Consider the following 21448-nt stretch of genomic DNA (forward strand, 5'->3'; position numbering starts at 1 on the left):
TATTTTAGGACCTGATTCTGCCATCCTTATTGATATCAAATATTACCTTCCTCTGTAAATGCTCCCATTAAAATCAGTAGTGTAATTACTCGTGCTGTAAAGTACCATTCATTGTAAGAGGGCTAAAATCAGGAGCATACAGAATAAAAGAGACATGAGCGATGGGAAAACATGAATTCTAGTGATAGCCAAAATTCAAAATGTTCATTCATTAGATCAGGATAGGCCCTTAATTATCCAGAATTTTATCAAAATCTTACAATTAAAAATACTTAATACTTAGTACTCAAATAGTATAGGTCTTTCCTGCTTCAGAGTGCTTTATGAACATTAGCTAATTAATCCCCACAACAGTAAATATTACAAATACGACCAGTGAAGAGAGAACAACTGCTGTCATTACAGCTCGAGAGTTTATGGTCCCCAGTCCTATGCAGACATCATTAGAACATATATTTGTTATCTAAACCTTTTGAGATCTCCATTCTACGTGGCCACATTCCCCATCTCCAATCCTTCCTCCTCCCTGAGCCCATCCTTCAAGTCCCACTTGCATCACCATCTTCCTTTTTTGATCCTGTGACATTATCTTATTAAAATATGACCATAAAGATCATTGTTGCAACCACTTAAATATTTGCAACAAATCTCGTACAAAAGTTGTCAAGTAAGGAGTCTGTGGAAAGGATATGATTTGCTGAATATGATTATGCTATTTGCATGTATGCATCTTTTTTAATGTATGTATTTATTTATTTATTTGTATTTGAAGCTATTAGTATTGACTCTATACCTGGATTTCAAATGTTTGCTCCTGGAGTAATGCCCACAAGGTACTTAGCCTGCGCATCTTGGCGGGATTATTCAAATTAAGTGGCTCATCAAGGAACACTTAACTAACAATGTACCATGGGAAACACCTATTTACACTTAATGGAATTTCCTGCCATGACTAAGCAAAGTCATGCATAGACATGCGACTTGCGCATGTGACTCCAAACTCCATCTTTACCTGCAATTTTCCACTAGCTCTGCTGAGGGCTTTGTTTGAAACAATGGATTTCCCTCCACATGGCAGAAGCTATAAAAGGCCCTGGAAACATCTCCATTTTGCCTCTTTCCGGCTGCAGCCTCTTTCATGCTCAAGCCTCTGGACTATGGACTTATACTAATGGGAGCATTCCAACCAAGGAATTGAGGACCTTCCAATGATTTGAAAACAACCAGAGACTTGACTTAAGCCAGCAGTTTATTCCATCACTGCTACAAGCCTGAACCAAGAACTTTGCAATTATTGTATGTATTTGATTCCTTTAACCAATTTTAACTCTAACCTTTCTTTCTTTCTTTTTATAAATAAACCTTTAGATTTTAGATACTAAAGGATTAGCAACAGTGTAATTTTTGGGTAAGATCAGAGTTGTATATTGACCTGGGTGTGTGGCTGGTCCTTCGGGATCAGAAGAACCTTTTTTTGATTAAATTAGTTTTAAAGAACCACTCTAATTCTAGTGTTTTGGGTGGTGATACAAGGACTGGAATGTCTAAGGAAACTGCTGTTCTAACTTCTTGTTAGCCAGTGCGGTGAAACAGAAGTTTACTTTTGTTGCTTGTTTGATATGTCTCATGGGAGAATAACCTCCAGTTTTGGGCTCTATCTGCCCTGTTTCTCAGCAGTTTGTCCTGAAATTGGTATTCTCAGTTGTGACCCACTGAGGCACAGTTCATCATCATCATGTTCCCATTATGCCTGTGGCATTTAGGGGAGTGACGAAGCTCCTCCACTCCTCTCTGTGTCTGGCAAGTCTTTCAATGGTTCCCCAGCTATGCCTCAGGTTTTTCAGCTCGGCTTCCACAGCTCTTCACGGTGTTGTTTTCAGGAGGACTTGTTTTTGTTTGCCTTCTGGTGTCCATCTTATTGCTACTCTGGTGATGGAATCAGTTTCCATCTGAAGCACATGGCCAATCCATCTCCACTGTCTCCTGGCAATGATGGTGCTCATATCCTCTTGGCTGCATTGTATCAATAGATCTTTGTTTGAGATTGTTCTGGGCCAAAAGATATCGAGGCAGGTTGTATGGAATTAAGACAGTTTGGACAAGTCATACTTTCTCATTCCCCAGCATTCTGTACTATAAAGTAATGTTGAAATATGCAGTTCTCATAAATCTTTGGTTTTTCATGTTGATGATTTCCTGACTGTATTTAAACTCCTGAAGGTGTTCCTGGCTTTAGTGATTTTGTTCCACATGTCCTGGCTTGTTCCACCATCCTGGCTGATGGTGCTGCCCAAGTATGTGAATGTTTCTGCATCGGTGAGAACATAATTCTCTATCTGTACTGGTGATGGTGAGGCAACATTAAGGTCATGATGTCTGTCTTATTGCAGTTGATTTTCAGTCCAATTTGCTGGCTGAATGCATTGAGTCAAGTTGTTTTTTTCTTGTATATGGTGTTGGCTATGTGATAGCAGAGTGAGATCATCTGCGAAGTCTAGATCTAAAAGGAATGAGAAGGGTGTCCATTTAATGCCTCTTGGCATGTCTTCTGTTGTACACTGTGTTACTCAGTCAATGGCAATATTGAAGAGGATTGCAGACATGACGCACCCCTGAGGTACTCCCATTTTGACTTCAAAACTGAGCTCATTGTGATCAACACTGCATGTAAAGTTGAAATAAAAACATGTGATGATGTTGATTATATGGAGAGGGATTCCATATGCCTGAAGATCCTGTGAATGCTATCGAAAGCCTTCTCAAAGTCTATGAAATGTATGTAGAGTTGCCATTGCCATTCTAAGCATTGTTCTGTTATGTTTCGTAGAGTGAAGATCTGGTCTGTGCATCCACGCCCTTTCCAAAAACCAGCTTGTTCTTTTCTGAGAATGCTATCGACTGTGTCTGATATACGCTGGACTATGATCTTACACAATACTTTGCTTGGCACAGATAAAAGTTATAACGCCAGTTATTACCATCACCGAGATTTCCTTTCTTTTGCATCTTCACTATAACCCCATTGGTCCACTCATCTGGAACTTTTTCCCTTTCCCAGACTGATGTACATAAAGGGGCCAGCATAGATGCTGCTAACTCAGTATTTACCTTGAACAATTCTGTAATCAAGTTATCCTTTGCAGGAGCTTTCCCATTTTTAAGGATTTGATGGCATGAATGATCTCTTCCTTAGTTGGGGTGTCTGTGTTGATATCAAGATCATCATATGCCTCCTGGATGCCACGGTTACAGATCCCTACATTCTCAATTGCCAAATTCCCTTTTTTCCATCCATAAAGAAATTCCTCAGCACCACTTTCCAGCCATATGGTATTATGTGATTCCTCAGTTCTAGCACTTTGCAGGGATTTGACCAAATGCTCTAAGCAAACCCTATGTGTTCCAGAGCTTCCAAAGTCAGAGATGCCTTTGGGTGCATTCTCCATAATCACAGGAGGTGAGGGGACAAGTCTCCAGACTCACAAGATTGGAAGACAGCAACTAGACCTTTTAAGTCTCTGAGTTAGAAATTAACAAAGATAGAAATCTGGAGGTCAGGGGAAGGAACTGGATATTTAGCAAAACATTTTCAATAAATTTAAAAGATGTTTTATTTGTGGGTCAGCCAGATTCTTATTTTTTACTGAACTGGTTTGATCATCCCTTATTAATAAAACTATACAGGAAAAACATATCCTGAAGATGCTGCAAAAGGGTCTAACCACGATAGAAATAAAACAAATACCAAAAAGTTGACGAACAGCAAGCGTAAGAGACTTTGACAAGTGTAACTGTGAAAAGTAAATGCAGGTACTGTGAAAAACAAATATGGATAGCATGACAGATGCAAAATATGGAAGTAAGTGACAAGTACAGCTACTAAACTTCCACAAATAGAGATAATGTCATAATGATCAAAAGAGAACTTGGCAAACATAAAAGACAATATAGTTATGAAGTAAACAAAGCAAATGATCCTGATGTAAACTCAAAACCAGACCCTGGTTTCAGAACAAATATAGCAGAAGCAGCAGCTGTATTATATAAAAGTGTCTTTGCCGGTAGCAAGGATAGAAGCTTACACAGCACACAAGTGGGAGATAAAAAGGAAATGAAATAGAAATGCCTTCAAAATGTATACCATTGAAGTACAAAGGAATAAGGTCATGGCATATGAGACTCATAATGGCAAAGTACATATGAGAGGCCATTGTGCAACTACACCTCTGTCCCTTTACATCATTGCATTGACACTGATGATTTTGCTAGTCTCAACAATTAGATGCAGCCAATTAACTTTGTTAAACTATTGGAATGTTAGCTGTTCTTTCAAATGATCCATCATTATTCTTTCAACTAATCCATCATAAAAAGGATCGCAAAAAGCAATTTTATTTGCTTTAAGTATATTTTAAAATAACCCATGTCACTCAAAATCTTTGCAATCAGGAGTTTAATAACAAATGCTATCTGGGCCAGCCAAGATATAGTAACTCTGTAACCCACACAATTAAGGTATTTCTAAGTCATTTATCATTTTGGTGTCAAAGCATCAAGGTAGACAAAATTTTGCAATGTGATGTACCAGCAAAAAGGACAATTAAATGTTAGGCTGCATACTCAGAGGCCTTATGATATGGAACAGGAAAGTAATGGTCCCTCGCTAATCAGTTCTGGGTGCCCTGCACTGAGATATGGACTATATGAGGATACCACTTCACTCATAACTATATTTATTTCACCCATCCTCATTTCAGTGTGCTTTTGGGATTTGGTGAAAGGTTATTAGGGTCCATATTCTGCAAAACAATGATTGCTATACTCACAGAAGTGTAAACTGGAAGCCAAGCACATTTTTGAGGATGATAAGTGGTACAAAATGTGGGGTAGTGAACATATCTCTCTGGCTTACAAGCTTTCCCACCCATTCAACAGCCAGAAACTCATATGTTTTGTTTCAATTGTTGGCACATTGTAAACTTTTTTTTTATTTAAAAAAAATCAAAGGAAATCTTGACACAAAAAGTTGTTTTGAATTAAAAAAAACAGAACATTTAAATGTTTTCAGAATTTTTGGTTTTAGGGTTGTTTATTTTTTCGACTGAAACAATTTGTGAAATCAACATGAATTTGCAAATTGTATGTTCGACACAAATCTGCGTTTTTCACTGAAAAAAAAATCAGTTTAGATATTTCATCCGCATCTACATATGTGTCCAAACAACATGTCTCTGTCTTAGATCCACTTTGTAACCAAGGACCTCGCTAATTCAGGAAACTGAAGGGGAAAACATCCTTCATTGCAAATCACAGAAGAATATGCCATTTCTTCTGACAGAGTGACATGTATACATACTGAAGACTCAAACAATTAAAGGAGGGAAAGAGTTTGCTTTAACTTTTCAGCACTGTGTGTTGTTGCACAGTAAATGACAGTTTAATAGTATCAGTCACAGAAGTGGGGGACACATAAACTACACACTATAAATGACAAATGAAATTCAGTATTGATAAATGCAAAATAATGCACATTGGGAAACATAATCACAACTATATATATACAATGATGAGGTCTAAATTAGCTGTTACCACCCAAGAAAGAGATCTTGGAGTCATTGTGGACAGTTCTCTGAAAACATCCACTCAATGTGCAGCAGCAGTCAAAAAAGCAAACATAATGTTGGAAATCATTAAGAAAGGGATAGATAATAAGACAGAAAATATCATATTGCCTCTATCTAAATCCATGCTACACCCACATCTGGAATACTGCATGCAGATGTGATCGCCCCATCTCAAAATAGATATATTGGAATTGGAAAAGATTCAGAAAAGGGCAACAAAAATTATCTGGGGTATGGAACAGCTTCCGTATGAGGAGAAATGAATAAAACGGGGAATTTTCAGCTGGAAAAGGGATGACTAAGGTGGATATGATAGAGGTCTATAAAATCATGACTGGTGTGGAAAAAGTAAATAAGGAAGTGTTATTTGCTTCTTCTCATAACACAAGAACTAGGGGTCACCAAATGAAATTAATAGGCAGCAGGTTTAAAACAAACAAAAGACAGTATTTTTTCACACAACTCACAGTCAGTCTGTGGAATTCTTTGCCAGAGGATGTTGTGAAGGCCAAGACTATAACGGGTTAAAATGGAACTAGATAATTTCATGGAGGATAGGTTCATCAATGGCTATTAGCTAGGTCTGGGATGGTGTCCCTAGCCTCTGTTTGCCAGAAGCTGGGAATGGGTGACAGGGGATGGATCTCTTGATGATTACCTGTTGTGTTCATTCCCTCTGGAGCACCTGGAATTGGCCACTGTCAGAAGACAGGATGCTACGCTAGATGGACTTTGTTCTCACCCAGTGTGGCCGCTCTTATGTTCTTAAAAGTTTTAAAAATAGTTTTGAAAACACTTCTATACCTAAAGCATTAGAACAGGGCTTAAAGTCAACAAGGAACTGTGAACCAAAACTCTCCGAACTACACCATCAATATGTTAATTGGTTTGTCTCCATGTATATATCCTTCCTACTCACTTACAGCTAAGCTCTCAGTTTAACTTGTCGTACTGTTTTTAACTGTCTCCTTGGTTAGTTATGCCTATATATCTATAGTCACTCACTTCCATTTAAGTTCTTTCCACCTACTTCCTTCTCCAATCCACCACCATTTTTTACTAGGTCAAATTCTGTTTCGGTGTCATTCTGCTGACCAATCAAAGCATAAAAATGTGGTATATCAAAAAAGGTATCTCATATAAAAAACCTTCACATTTCACACACACACACACACACATATACGAACCTACTTTTTGTACACTAATTTGGTAAATAACCTCAAGTTAGTTTCAAGTGAAGGAGGGGTGCAATTTTGCTCTCACCATTAATTGTAGACAAAAATGCTACCACTTCGTTATCACGCTACCTTATTGTCAAGGTGTCTAAATGCTACATTTACAAGCATAATTAAATGAGGGTGCAAAATTGTGCTAGAATGGAAGATTTGTTTTTACAAAAATTCAGGGGTTTTATTAAAATTAGCTACTATAAAAGTACAGTAACAAACTTCCATCAAACGTTTTATGAAGATTTTTAGTATGAGGATTTAATGCACATGCATGAGAGTCTCATTAGGTCAGTAGAACATGCTGTCTTTGAAGGAGATCAAAAAGGTCTATTTACAATAACATGCATATTAGGGAATCCCTGAACAGACTTTGTCAGTGTATGACACAATGGTTCCAAAGGAGCTAGTACAGGTCATCATGTCAATAACTGTGTATTGCTTAAGAGAAATAGGGGGAAATTACTGCGAGTGGAACCAGAGCAACTATCATATCTGAACCTTTTATAAAATGGCAAAAAGTCACATTTTCTTTTAAATCCACATCAATTTAATGTCAAAGACTATACCCAAGCAGCACTGTTCCTTGCCTATTGCAAGTCAGCAACAGACACATGCACAGCTGCAAAGCCACTTTTTCCTCTTGCTGCCCACTAAGAGCACAGCCTTCTATTCTCCCCCTTCTCCCTGTCTAAAGCCATGTGTGGAACGCTGTCGCTTGCCGGTTGTTAGGCAGCAATGCCAGCCAAAGCTGCCACCTCCCATTATACAGAATGAGAGTTCTTGGGCTGTCTATGGATGACAAATAACAAACAAAAGGCAACAGTCCTTCTTCTAATGCCAGCTGCCACTGTGGCAAGTTTTAAACATCAACGTGTAGCATCTTTCATGCAGAATAAAATAGCCACAAAGATTTTAATTCCACATTAACATGCTCATCAATTTAATCCCATATATGTAGGTTTGAAATAAGAGAAGGCAAAGAACTGATGTATTGGGCTAAAATCATGTATCTGTCCTAACATACCTTTTGGAGAATACTGGTGAATGACTCAAAATAGATCCAGTTTTAAGCAGGAGTTACTCCTGTTCCCACAATGATTTTTGATTTTCAATGCCTATGCATGTGCTGATATGATATCATTATCCAGCTCCAGGTGTTTCCATTGATTTTAGGCTCAGTGACAGACATAAGCCAGTCCCCAGTGAAGACCTGATCTTAGGAAATACTGAGCACTACTGTACAGGAGGTGATGAGCACCTTCCACTTATGCAGAAGCCAAAGAAGCACTCAGTAGCTCCCACCATCCAGTTCCTAAACAATGGTTATCAAACCAAGGTCCTAAAGAAATGTGTTCACTGTGTTCTTTTCCCTTTCAAAATTATTCTCTGTCAGCTTGCTAATAGTAAACCATTTGTGTAATAGTCTACTTGCAGGGTAGGTACAATATAAAGAAGTTATTTATGCCTGTAACTGATATATGCTGTGTTTTTTCTTAAGTATTAATCCCTTCCATATGTCTTTAGCCATTCTAACCTATCCACTTTCCACACTATGGGTATTCACAAATTTGATCCAGGGTGTAATTTGCCAATTTTCATCACTCTTTGCGGCTTTCTGAAGTGAACTACTTTCTTAGAAAATTTGCCCAGGGTAGAAATTTGCCATTATGTTCATAGAGCCATAGAAGTACTCATTTGCTGAATATAAACTGCACAACCTAAGGCGCTTAACAAGTTTAAAGTGACAATGAAACTTTGCCATTTCCCAATAAGTATCAGGGAAAAAAACCCAGAACAAAACAAAACACATCCCAAACAGACAATGGAATATATTGTAGCAAGTACAGGATTAAAATAAATGTTATTTGCAATGAAACTAGTAATTTCTTAGGGGGTTATTATATGGTGGGGTTACGGTTTTCAACTTCTTAATACCTTTTAATTACAAGCCTCATCCTGCTTCCTGATTGAAAAAAGTAGACATTAAATGACTGATTCTCATTTATACTCAGGCTCCTTTACATCACTCTGGAAGTGTAAAAAGGTGTTTATCTTGTCACAGCAGTGTAAAAGGGCTAGTGTGTAAATAAGAATCAGGCCTCAGGAATCGAGACTGACTTCAAGGGAGGTAGAATAAGGATAATGTAGAGGACTTTCTAAAAATCCCATCTGAAGTGTCAGGAAATTAATAACTTTTTGAACTGCTGCTCTCTCATCATCTTTTTATATCTAGCTGAAATCCACTTAGCATGTTTTATAACATCAATCTTTTCCCCCTTCATTAATTAATATTACTATGCAATTAGGAAGCCCAAAGAAATATTTTGAAATAGTTAATTCCTTTGAAATTGAGATTTGCCGCTGGTTGTTAATTAATAAATTGATCGTTAATTCTAGGCAATTACTGATTTGGGGCAGAAAAGTATTTTTCAGTAAACCCATACTCCCACAGACAAGATGTGCATCCATTTAAATAATTTCCAGTGGAAATCAGTCAGATTGAATAAATCCTTTCATATCAGAATGTTTGTTTTACGTAAATAATCTTAGTTTGGGTTGGGTTATTGTGTTTAACCTTCATCTAGATCAGGTATACTTTATGTAGAGGTATATTCTTTTCCTCATTTCAGATGTAAAACTGAAGTTCAGACCACCTATTGTCATTACTGCCCCTGTGGAACCATTATCAATGGAGCCACTGGCATAGCTTGATCGGAATTTGGGTACATATATCCTGCTAACTGAAATTCCCTCAGGAACTCTCCATTTCCAACTTCAAAATAAATAAAAATTAATACCAGTTATTCAGAATGGTGAAAAGTAGGGATCAGGAAGAGTATGGTGACTAGAGGCCCAGATTTTGCTTGCCCTTATGTAGCACTAAGTTTTGAGGGAAACTCAAGGGATCTTTTCCATATATGCAGCCTGTATAAGACCTAGACAAAATCACAGTCCCATGACTCAAGGAAGCACAGCTTTTTCTTCAGCCCTAATGTGCCCAGCACAGTGAAAAGGAGCAGGAATGGGTGGTGATGAGATGGAGTCATGTTTTCCTTCCCTTCCACCCAAGGCACACCATTCTTTGGAGAGGGACTAGCATGCAGGGAGGAAAAGACTGCACCTAACAGTGATGTGTAGTAGTTAATGTGTTCCCCTGAACACACTGGGAGCTCCAAGAGTTATTAAGTAATTTAAATGTGGGAAGAAATTTCCAGATGGGAAAGGCATTCCATAGTTGACCATTATGTTATTTTTTGAACCTACCTCTGAAAGATCTGATTCTGACAGCTGTCCAGTGACAGGACACCAGACTCTATGGACCACTGGTTTGAAGTGATATGGAAATTCCTGTTTCCTGTGGGATAGAATGTCTCTGCTTCTCTTTAAGGCATGGTTTGGCCCCATGTCAAGGTTCCTCCCCCACTCTGAACTCTAGGGTACAGATGTGGGGACCTGCATGAAAAACCTCCTAAGCTTATCTTTACCAGCTTAGGTCAAAACTTCCCCAAGGTACAAAATATTCCACCCTTTTGTCCTTGGATTGGCCGCTACCACCACCAAACAAATACTGGTTACTGGGGAAGAGCTGTTTGGACACGTCTTTCCCCCCAAAATACTTCCCAAAACCTTGCACCCCACTTCCTGGACAAGGTTTGGTAAAAAGCCTCACCAATTTGCCTAGGTGACTACAGACCCAGACCCTTGGATCTTAAGAACAATGAACAATCCTCCCAACACTTGCACCCTCCCTTTCCTGGGAAATGTTGGATAAAAAGCCTCACCAATTTGCATAGGTGACCACAGACCCAAACCCCTGGATCTGAGAACAATGAAAAAGCATTCAGTTTTCTTACAAGAAGACTTTTAATAAAAATAGAAGTAATTAGAAATAAGAAATCCCCCCTGTAAAATCAGGATGGTAAATACCTTACAGGGTAATTAGATTCAAAACATAGAGAACCCCTCTAGGCAAAAACCTTAAGTTACAAAAAAGATACACAGACAGAAATAGTTATTCTATTCAGCACAATTCTTTTCTCAGCCATTTAAAGAAATCATAATCTAACACATACCTAGCTAGATTACTTACTAAAAGTTCTAAGGCTTCATTCCTGGTCTATCTCCGGCAAAGACAAAATGTAGACAGACACACAAACCCTTTGTTTCTCTCCCTCCTCCCAGCTTTTGAAAGTATCTTGTCTCCTCATTGGTCATTTTGGTCAGGTGCCAGCGAGGTTACCTTTAGCTTCTTAACCCTTTACAGGTGAGAGGAGATTTCCTCTGGCCAGGAGGGATTTTAAAGGGGTTTACCCTTCCCTTTCTATTTATGACACGCCCCCCAAATCTCAGCTAGGGTGAAACACTGGCTGGGATTTCTTCCTGGAGCTCTAGGAAAACAGAGTTAATAAGACACATGCATCTCTAAATATACCACCAAGTACATAAAGACTAACAATATTTTCCACATCTCAAGGACGATTTTAACCAGTTGATTCTGGGAAACTTTCACGTGAGAGTGCATCAGCCACTTTGTTAGAAGCTCCTGAGATGTGTTGGATGTCGAAATCAAAATCTTGGAGAGCTAAACTCCACCGAAGAAGTTTTTTGTTAGTTTCTTTGACGGTGTGAAGCCACTTCAGTGCAGCATGGTCGGTTTGCAGGTGGAAACGCCGTCCCCAAACATATGGGCGTAGCTTTTCCAGAGCGTAGACAATGGCGTAACATTCTTTTTCAGTGATTGACCAGTTGCTTTCCCTCTCAGACAGTTTTTTGCTGAGAAACACTACAGGGTGGAATTCTTGATCAGGTCCTTTCTGCATTAAAACTGCTCCCACACCACGCTCGGACGCATCTGTGGTTACTAGGAACGGTTTGTCAAAGTCTGGGGCCCTTAGTACAGGGTCAGACATGAGTGTCGCTTTAAGCTTGTTAAAGGCCTTCTGACACTTTTCGGTCCACTGCACAGCATTTGGCTGTTTCTTTTTGGTTAGGTCTGTCAGTGGGGCGGCGATTTGGCTGTAGTGCGGTACAAATCGTCTGTAATAACCGGCCAAGCCTAAAAAGGATTGAACCTGTTTCTTTGACTTTGGGACAGGCCACTTTTGGATAGCATCCACTTTGGCCTGTAGGGGGCTGATAGTTCCTTGACCCACCTGGTGTCCAAGGTAAGTCACTTTGTTTAGGCCTATTTGACACTTCTTAGCCTTAACAGTTAGTCCTGCCTCCCTTATGCGCTCAAGGACTTTTTGTAGATGTTCCAGGTGGTCTGCCCAGGAATCCGAAAATATGGCCACATCATCAAGGTAGGCGACTGCATATTCTCCTAATCCCGCTAGGAGACCATCTACAAGTCTTTGGAAGGTGGCGGGTGCATTTCGCAGCCCGAAAGGGAGTACATTAAATTCATACAGCCCGAGATGTGTGGTGAAGGCTGACCTTTCCTTGGCAGATTCATCTAGCGGTACCTGCCAGTACCCCTTGGTTAAGTCCAAGGTAGAGATGAACTGGGCCCGTCCCAGTTTCTCTAATAGTTCATCTGTGCGTGGCATTGGATAGTTGTCTGGGCGAGTTACAGCATTTAGCTTACGGTAGTCCACGCAAAAACGTATTTCCCCATCTGGTTTGGGAACTAGAACCACTGGAGATGCCCATGCACTTTCAGAGGGGCGGATTACACCCATCTGTAACATATCATGGATCTCCCGTTCTATAGCAGTTTTAGCTTGAGGAGACACTCGGTAAGGTTGGACTCTAATTGGGCGAGCATTACCTGTGTCAATGGAGTGGTATGCCCGTTCAGTCAGTCCTGGGGTGGCTGAGAACGTTGGCGCGTAGCTAGTGCACAGCTCCTGGATCTGCTGTCGCTGCATACGCCCAAGGGTCATGGAGAGGTTCACCTCTTCCACACCACCAGCACATTTCCCTTCGTAGTAGACACCTTCAGGCCACTCAGCGTCGTCTCCTCCCTGGGCTGTAAACTGACAAACCTTTAATTCTCTGGATCGATTAGAAGAGCTGAGAGGCGGTGGGTTGCTCCGTGCCGCCGTCCAAGCTCTCTGGAGGCTTTCATCTGCTTCCTGTTCGGTCTGGAACTGTTCCCTCGATGCTGGAGACATCAGTTCCTCATTGGATTGTGGACCTAGGCTTGGTCCCTCTGGAAGCGATATAGGGGATGGAGCTGTTTCTGTTGACTGTGAACCGCTCTCCGCTGGTGCACTATGTTGGGGTTCAGGCTCCGGCTGAGCCTCTTGTGTCGGGTTATCGGCTGCTGCCAGTTCAGGGTCGGTGGGGCCCTCTGGTGTTGAGGTTGCAAGTACTGGATTCAGTGCTGGCAATGGGTCTGGTGTTGGTTGTTCGGCTGGTTCCGGTTCTGGGACTTGTTCCGTCTGGGTCTCTGGGACTGGATCCACTACTGCTGTTGCAGACATTGGTCTGGGGTCCGGGTCCATCACCTCTGACCAGGTCCCGATAGAAGTTTCCGGAACAGAGCTAGGCCTCACGGCTTGTTTAGCCTGGCTGCGGGTGACCGTTCCCACCCTCTTGGCCTGCTTCACATGATTGGCCAAGTCTTCCCCCAACAGCATGGGGATGGGATAATCATCATAGACTGCAAAAGTCCACATTCCTGACCAGCCCTTGTACTGGACAGGCAACTTGGCTGTAGGCAAATCGAAAGAGTTGGACTTGAAGGGTTGAATCGTCACTTGGATCTCTGGGTTGATTAACTTGGGGTCCACTAAGGAAGCATGGATAGCTGACACTTGTGCTCCGGTGTCCCTCCACGCGGTGACCTTCTTCCCGCCCACACTCACAGTTTCCCTCCGCTCCAAGGGTATCTGGGAGGTATCTGGGCCTGTGGACCTCTGGTGCGATTCCGGTGCAATGAACTGTAATCTGTTGGGGTTCTTGGGGCAGTTGGCCTTTACATGCCCCAGCTCGTTACATTTAAAACATCGTCCAGCTGACGGGTCACTGGGGCGAGGAGGGTTGCTGGAGAACGGGGTGGTGGGACGATAAGGGGTCTGGAGGGTTCTTTGGGAGGTAGGTGGGGCTTTGGGCGGCCCCCGGTAATAGGGTGTGGCCTGGGGTTGTCCCTTCTGGTCTCCGCTCCAACTGCGACCAGTTTTTTTCTTCTCTGCCACCTCCACCCATCTGGCTCCAATCTCTCCTGCCTCGATTACAGTTTTGGGCTTCCCATCTAGGATGTACCTTTCTATTTCTTCAGGAACACCCTCTAAGAATTGTTCCATTTGCATTAGGAAGGGCAAATTTACTGGAGATTCAACACTTGCTCCGGATATCCAGGCATCCCAATGTTTCACAATGTGGTAGGCATGTCGGGTAAATGACACGTCTGGTTTCCACCTTAGGGCTCTGAACCTCCGACGAGACTGCTCGGGTGTTATCCCCATTCTGACTCTAGCCTTGGATTTAAACAGTTCATACTTGTTCATGTGTTCTTTAGGCATTTCAGCTGCCACCTCAGCTAAGGGTCCACTGAGCTGCGGCCTCAGCTCTACCATGTACTGGTCAGTAGAGATGTTGTACCCAAGGCAGGCCCTTTCGAAGTTTTCTAAGAAGGCCTCAGTATCATCACCTGCCTTGTAGGTGGGGAACTTTCTGGGATGGGGAGTGGTACCTGGAGAAGGATTGCTAGGGTTTGTTGGTATATTCTGCTGAGCCTTTACCTTCTCCATCTCCAGTGCATGCTTCCTCTCTTTTTCCTTCTCCTCCTCCACATGCTTCCTCTCTTTTTCCTTCTCCTCCTCCACATGCTTCCTCTCTTTTTCCTTCTCCTCCTCCACATGCTTCCTCTCTTTTTCCTTCTCCTCCTCCACATGCTTCCTTGCCTCCATTTCCCTCCTGTGGGCAGCCTCCTGTACCTCCTTTTCCAGCTGCATGAGTTCTATCTGTCTTTCATGTTCCTTTTGTTTTTCCTCAGCCTGAAATCTGGCTAATTCCATCTTTTGTTGTGCTGTGGATTCTGTCATCCTAACCTCTCTGTTTTTAACTAACTTTACACCCGAGGTTTAGAAATAAACAAACAAAACTTGGCTGTAAAATTTTGCTGTGCTGGAATAGAATACCTATTCTCTGATAGTGATTGTCAGCCTACAGAAAAAGACAATTCCCTTGTCTCTGCTCTGGGCCCAAATCAAAGCAAAAACTTCCAACTACTTTGAAACCTGTTTACCCAGCCCAAAGAAAAAACAAGTTTCCTTTTTAAACTTGTGCTCCTTGTAAAAAATCAAAATCCAAAAAAAAAAAACCCTGCCACTTTTGTCTCCAGGCAAATGGGTAGAACACCCCTCCTTCTATTTACTTTTAGGGAAACAAAAAACTCTGGGTTGGAAGACTGTGAATTTCCCTGCAGGAGTTAAGTACCCTGCCTCCAGGCAAAGAAAACCTGCAATTCACAAAGATAATCCTCTTTTGTCTCTGCTTGGCCACAAAGCAGAGAAAAACAAGCTGCTTTCAGTTTCAGCTGCTTCTGGACTTCCTTTTTTTTAAAATCTGTATTTCTAGTTCAAAAAAATCTCAACTGGATCTCAAAATGATTTCAGGTTAATCCCACCACTCTGCCACCATGTCAAGGTTCCTCCCCCACTCTGAACTCTAGGGTACAGATGTGGGGACCTGCATGAAAAACCTCCTAAGCTTATCTTTACCAGCTTAGGTCAAAACTTCCCCAAGGTACAAAATATTCCACCCTTTTGTCCTTGGATTGGCCGCTACCACCACCAAACAAATACTGGTTACTGGGGAAGAGCTGTTTGGACACGTCTTTCCCCCCAAAATACTTCCCAAAACCTTGCACCCCACTTCCTGGACAAGGTTTGGTAAAAAGCCTCACCAATTTGCCTAGGTGACTACAGACCCAGACCCTTGGATCTTAAGAACAATGAACAATCCTCCCAACACTTGCACCCTCCCTTTCCTGGGAAATGTTGGATAAAAAGCCTCACCAATTTGCATAGGTGACCACAGACCCAAACCCCTGGATCTGAGAACAATGAAAAAGCATTCAGTTTTCTTACAAGAAGACTTTTAATAAAAATAGAAGTAATTAGAAATAAGAAATCCCCCCTGTAAAATCAGGATGGTAAATACCTTACAGGGTAATTAGATTCAAAACATAGAGAACCCCTCTAGGCAAAAACCTTAAGTTACAAAAAAGATACACAGACAGAAATAGTTATTCTATTCAGCACAATTCTTTTCTCAGCCATTTAAAGAAATCATAATCTAACACATACCTAGCTAGATTACTTACTAAAAGTTCTAAGGCTTCATTCCTGGTCTATCTCCGGCAAAGACAAAATGTAGACAGACACACAAACCCTTTGTTTCTCTCCCTCCTCCCAGCTTTTGAAAGTATCTTGTCTCCTCATTGGTCATTTTGGTCAGGTGCCAGCGAGGTTACCTTTAGCTTCTTAACCCTTTACAGGTGAGAGGAGATTTCCTCTGGCCAGGAGGGATTTTAAAGGGGTTTACCCTTCCCTTTCTATTTATGACACCCCATAAAAGGAAAAAGGAATTGAAAAATCCCTATGCGGGGACAGTATCTCTCTCTTTTAGCAAGCTTGTCATCTGAACAATAGAATCCCCAGTGCTGAGTGAAGTGAGAATCAAACTGCAGGCCCATGCTGAGGGCAAAGGGAACTGGATTGTGGCAGGAGCTCCAAACAGTGTCTTTAGTTGTGCAATATCTGAGCAGGTAATGGGGAAAGGTAGTCTCTATGCCACTCACAAAAGAAGAGTCTGTCTGGTGGAAGATGTAGAATGTTGGCTAACTATAAGGAAGATGATGATGCAACACCGTGTGGTTGTGTTGATGGATACTCAAAATCTTACAATACCTCATGTTCCCATATGTGTCGGGATCAGGAACCTACAACTCCATGAATCCTCCTTCCCATTTGCTGCTGCATGCCAGTAGGTGACTAAAGTTGAATTGCCTGCTACTATGTTATATATAAACTGAAGCTTCCTCTATTACTTGAGATCTATATTAAATATTTGGGTTTTTTTATTACTGCATTCATTCTGTATTGTGTAGACATTTAATGAAAAAGTGTTGAATCATCCCAAAAATCCCAGCACAGAAGGAAACCTCCATGCTCAAATCTCCTATTTTCTGGGCAGAAGGGAGTTTACGCTTATACAGTCCCAATTCAGAGATCTGTGTATGTGGAAAGGTGGGCTAGGCAGGAGATGGACGAATCAGCTTTTTTAGTAAATGCAACTTTTTAGTGGGTGGGGAGGATCCAAAGTCAATGGTTGGATATCATCACTGCCAGAGAACAGAGGGGGGAAAAAGCTTTTCCATACATAATCATGCTGCAATATTAATAGCCAGTATTTTACATCCTCCAGGGACACACGAAAGATACGTCTCAGAGTAGCAGCCGTGTTAGTCTGTGTCTGCAAAAAGAAAAGGAGGACTTGTGGCACCTTACAGACGAACAAATTTATTTGAGCATAAGCTTTCGTGAGCTACAGCTCACTTCATCGGATGCATTCAGTAGAAAATACAGTGGGGAGATTTATATACACAGAGAACATGAAACAATGGGTGTTACCATACACACTGTAAGGAGAGTGATCAGGTAAGGTGAGCTATTACCAGCAGGAGAGCTGGGGGGGGGGGAACGTTTTGTAGTGATAATCAAGGTGGGCCATTTCCAGCAGTTGACAAGAACCTCTGAGGAACAGCGGGGGGGGGGGGGGAAGAGGGGAGATAAACTGGGGAAATAGTTTTACTTTGTGTAATGACCCATCCACTCCCAGTCTTTAGTCAAGCTGAAGTTAATTGTATCCAGTTTGCAAATTAATTCCAATTCAGCAGTCTCTCCTTGGAGTCTGTTTTTGAAGTTTTTTGTTGAAGAATTGCCACTTTTAGTTCTGTAATCGAGTGACCAAAGAGATTGAAGTGTTCTCCAACTGGTTTTTGAATGTTATAATTCTTGACGTCTGATTTGTGATTTGACGTTTGATTTGTGATTTGATTCTTTTTCGAAGAGACTGTCCAGTTTGGCCAATGTATATGGCAGAGGGGCATTGCTGGCACATGATGGCATATATCACATTGGTAGATGTGCAGGTGAATGAGCCTCTGATAGGGTGGCTGATGTGAGTAGACACTATGATGGTGTCCCCTGAATAGATATGTGGACACAGTTGGCAACAGGCTTTGTTGCAAGGATAGGTTCCTGGGTTAGTGGTTCTGGTGTGTGGTGTGTGGTTGCTGGTGAGTATCAAATCAGCCACCCTATCAGAGGCTCGTTCACCTGCACATCTACCAATGTGATATATGCCATCATGTGCCAGCAATGGCCCTCTGCCTTGTACATTGGCCAAACTGGACAGTCTCTACGTAAAAGAATCAGTGGACACAAATCAGACATCAAGAATTAACTTAGGCTTGACTAAAGACTGGGAGTGGATGGGTCATTACACAAAGTAAAACTATTTCCCCATGTTTATCTCCCCCCCACACACACACTGTTCCTCAGACGTTCTTGTCAACTGCTGGAAATGGCCCACCTTGATTATCACTACAAAAGGTTTCCCCGCCCCCTCAGCTCTCCTGCTGGTAATAGCTCACCTTACCTGATCACTCTCCTTACAGTGTGTATGGTAACACCCATTGTTTCATGTTCTCTGTATATAAATCTCCCCACCGTATTTTCCACTGAATGCATCCGATGAAGTGAGCTGTAGCTCACAAAAGCTTATGCTCAAATAAATTTGTTAGTCTCTAAGGTGTCACAAGTTCTCCTTTTCTTTTTATGAAAGATACGATTCTTCCTTTTGTTATAGACATACAACAACCATTTATGAACCGCAATGGAATGTGAAATATGAGACCTCAAACCTGCTAATGGGTAGGACTAAATATTTCCCATCCTGTATTGCAGGCCAGGATAAATAAATCTGTGGGGAAATACTGCAAGGTACCATTTATATATGTAATATGACAGCTGTTTGAAGCTGCTTAGAAAATTGGAATGGTAGAATAAATCCTGGTGTCGATGGTTCAGTGGGCAGAAAGCTGGTGAGGCAGCCACAGGTGCATGATAAATGCAATTTGTCACATTGTTCTGCAGTTTATCACATGGATAGTTTCACACCATGTGTAGTAGAGAGAGACACACATAGGGAAGCCAGACACTTGTGCCAGCCTAGCTAAAAGGGACAGTTTTGTTTTGTTATTTAATCCCTAATATAAACCACAAACTTCACTTTAGCTGCTATAGGAAAACATCTTTAAAAATAAAAAACACCCGAATTACCTTTAGGGGGAAAAAAACAATGGGTTTACATTAGAGGAAAAGGATTCATGAATTCAAAGTAGTTTTGCCAATACAAAAAGTAGTTGGCGGTTCACAAAAACCTTAATATTCAGGAGATTAACTCACCCCTGTGTACAGTGCACGTGAACTGAGAACACTACGGGCAAACGCATAATAATACTTATTATTATAATATAATACATGCAAGGTTGCTAGGAATTCTTACCTTTGACTGTCCTTATTTCTGCAATTAAAATCTCATTGTTAATATTACATTAACTGCTAGATTTGCATGTGATTATCCGAAACTATATATACATGGCTTAGGTAAAAATATCCTTTTCTTCCTGTAAACACAGTCTTATAAAGAACTTTTCTTAGATTTACATTGCACCTTACATAACTTTTAAGCTTATATACATAAAAGTACATATCATGGCTGATTTAACCTTCTGAATACACACATAGTTTGGTCAAAATGGCAGAACAGCTAGGCGGTAACATTTTTTGTTTTGGCCCAAACCTTTCCCTTTGTTGTGATAAAATGCAGGTAATATACCTTCAGACACCCTTGTGCTGATTTAATTTCTATCCAGAACTGGTCTCAAATGCAGTCTATATTTCATTTCTAGAAAAGGAGTATTTTCTCCAGAGCAGTTTTTTGATTGATTTGCTATCCCTTTCCTCGCAATTTTTGACAGTGAAAGATTGGTATGTTAAGGAAGAGAGTACATTAACATGTCGGCAGAGCTGATTATCATAGTTCTGAATTATCCAAAGTATTCTGATCAAAACAGAGTAGAAATGTAAATTGTGCTAATTATACACGGAAATTAAACTACTGTAGTATTATTAACCTCCATGAAAGAAAGATAATGGACAAGAATTAAACTATATGAAAACTAAATATATGTCCTAAAAATAAGTAAATAGCTCATTTTATTATGTGATCACTGATCAGTTTAATAAAAGAACCATATTATATAAGTATAAAAAAAAAGAAACTACAAAACTTCTGCCCCCTGACTGCACTTACTTAACATTTGAAATATCATTCACTCAAATCAAATGCATACAAATAAAATCCATCAATCTTAAAATTTGAAGGAATGGAAATTTCACATGGTTATTCATAATGGAAGAATGACTTAGCTGCTGATTGTCAGTGTTGTAAATTTCTGAAAGAAAATTGTTCAGTTTAGTTAATTTCTTTCTGGAGAGAAAGTAGCTTTTTATTGATTACATAGACTTATACTACGTAGCTAGAAAAAGAAGAATACAGAATAATTGTAGATCAATTTATGATCCTTTGTCTAAAATGAGTACCACTAGGTTTATTAAAAGTAAGTATGATAACATGGCTGACCCCCCAGCATTTTATGTTTTTGTAACATATTTAATCATAATTTGAAGTGGACTTTTTTTTAATACCACTTGATGCATAAATTCATTAGGGAAGTAGCAATTAAGCTGAATAAGTTTAATGAGGTGTGATAATATGCAATGATTCCAAACTGCCACAGGGTGGTAGAAGATGCACTTTCCACAACATTTATCTAATTTGCAGAACTAACTGCTTTGCTACACTTCTACCGCATTCAAATCCCCTATTAGAATATGTGTCTTAGTGCTCAAATAGTGTGAATAAAATCTAAGATTATTCTTGTTCCACATCTACAATGAAATTGGGCTGAACTGATTCAAAAACTTTGAACGGGTGTGTTCCGAGGTACATTCTCGGCTATTACATCGGAAAAGGTCAAATATGAATAATTTAATGATCACAATTTTATAAAAACAATGAAGAATCTGGTGGAACCTTAAAGACTAACAGATTTATTTAGGCATAAGCTTTCATGGGTAATAAAAAACAACACTTCTTCAGATGCATGGAGTGAAAATTCATACTAAATTTATACTAAATTAAGAATAAAAAATGTATTGTTCATACATTCTAACATAATATATGTCGATCTGTATAAAGTAGCAATGGTTACACAGATTCACGTAAGCCCATGCATGTAGCAAGGATAGGTTTAGAAAAGAAACTGGCTACTGTGGAGATGTCCAAACTGTATTTGCTTGTGTAGGTCTAAAGACTAATGAAGTGTATGTGTTGAAATTGAGGGTTGAAACGTATAGCATATCTGATGCACAGATGTTTTTTATGCAATCAGCCATGACAATAGAGAGGACAAATAGCACCCAGAAGAAAAATTGAATCATCAGCAAACACTATATCACAGATGAGTTCTGTAAAGATCTAGTACCCAATATGGACACAACATGATGCAAAAAA

Source organism: Natator depressus, chromosome 1 (assembly GCF_965152275.1).
Source record: "Natator depressus isolate rNatDep1 chromosome 1, rNatDep2.hap1, whole genome shotgun sequence".
In the NCBI taxonomy this organism is placed as follows: domain Eukaryota; kingdom Metazoa; phylum Chordata; order Testudines; family Cheloniidae; genus Natator; species Natator depressus.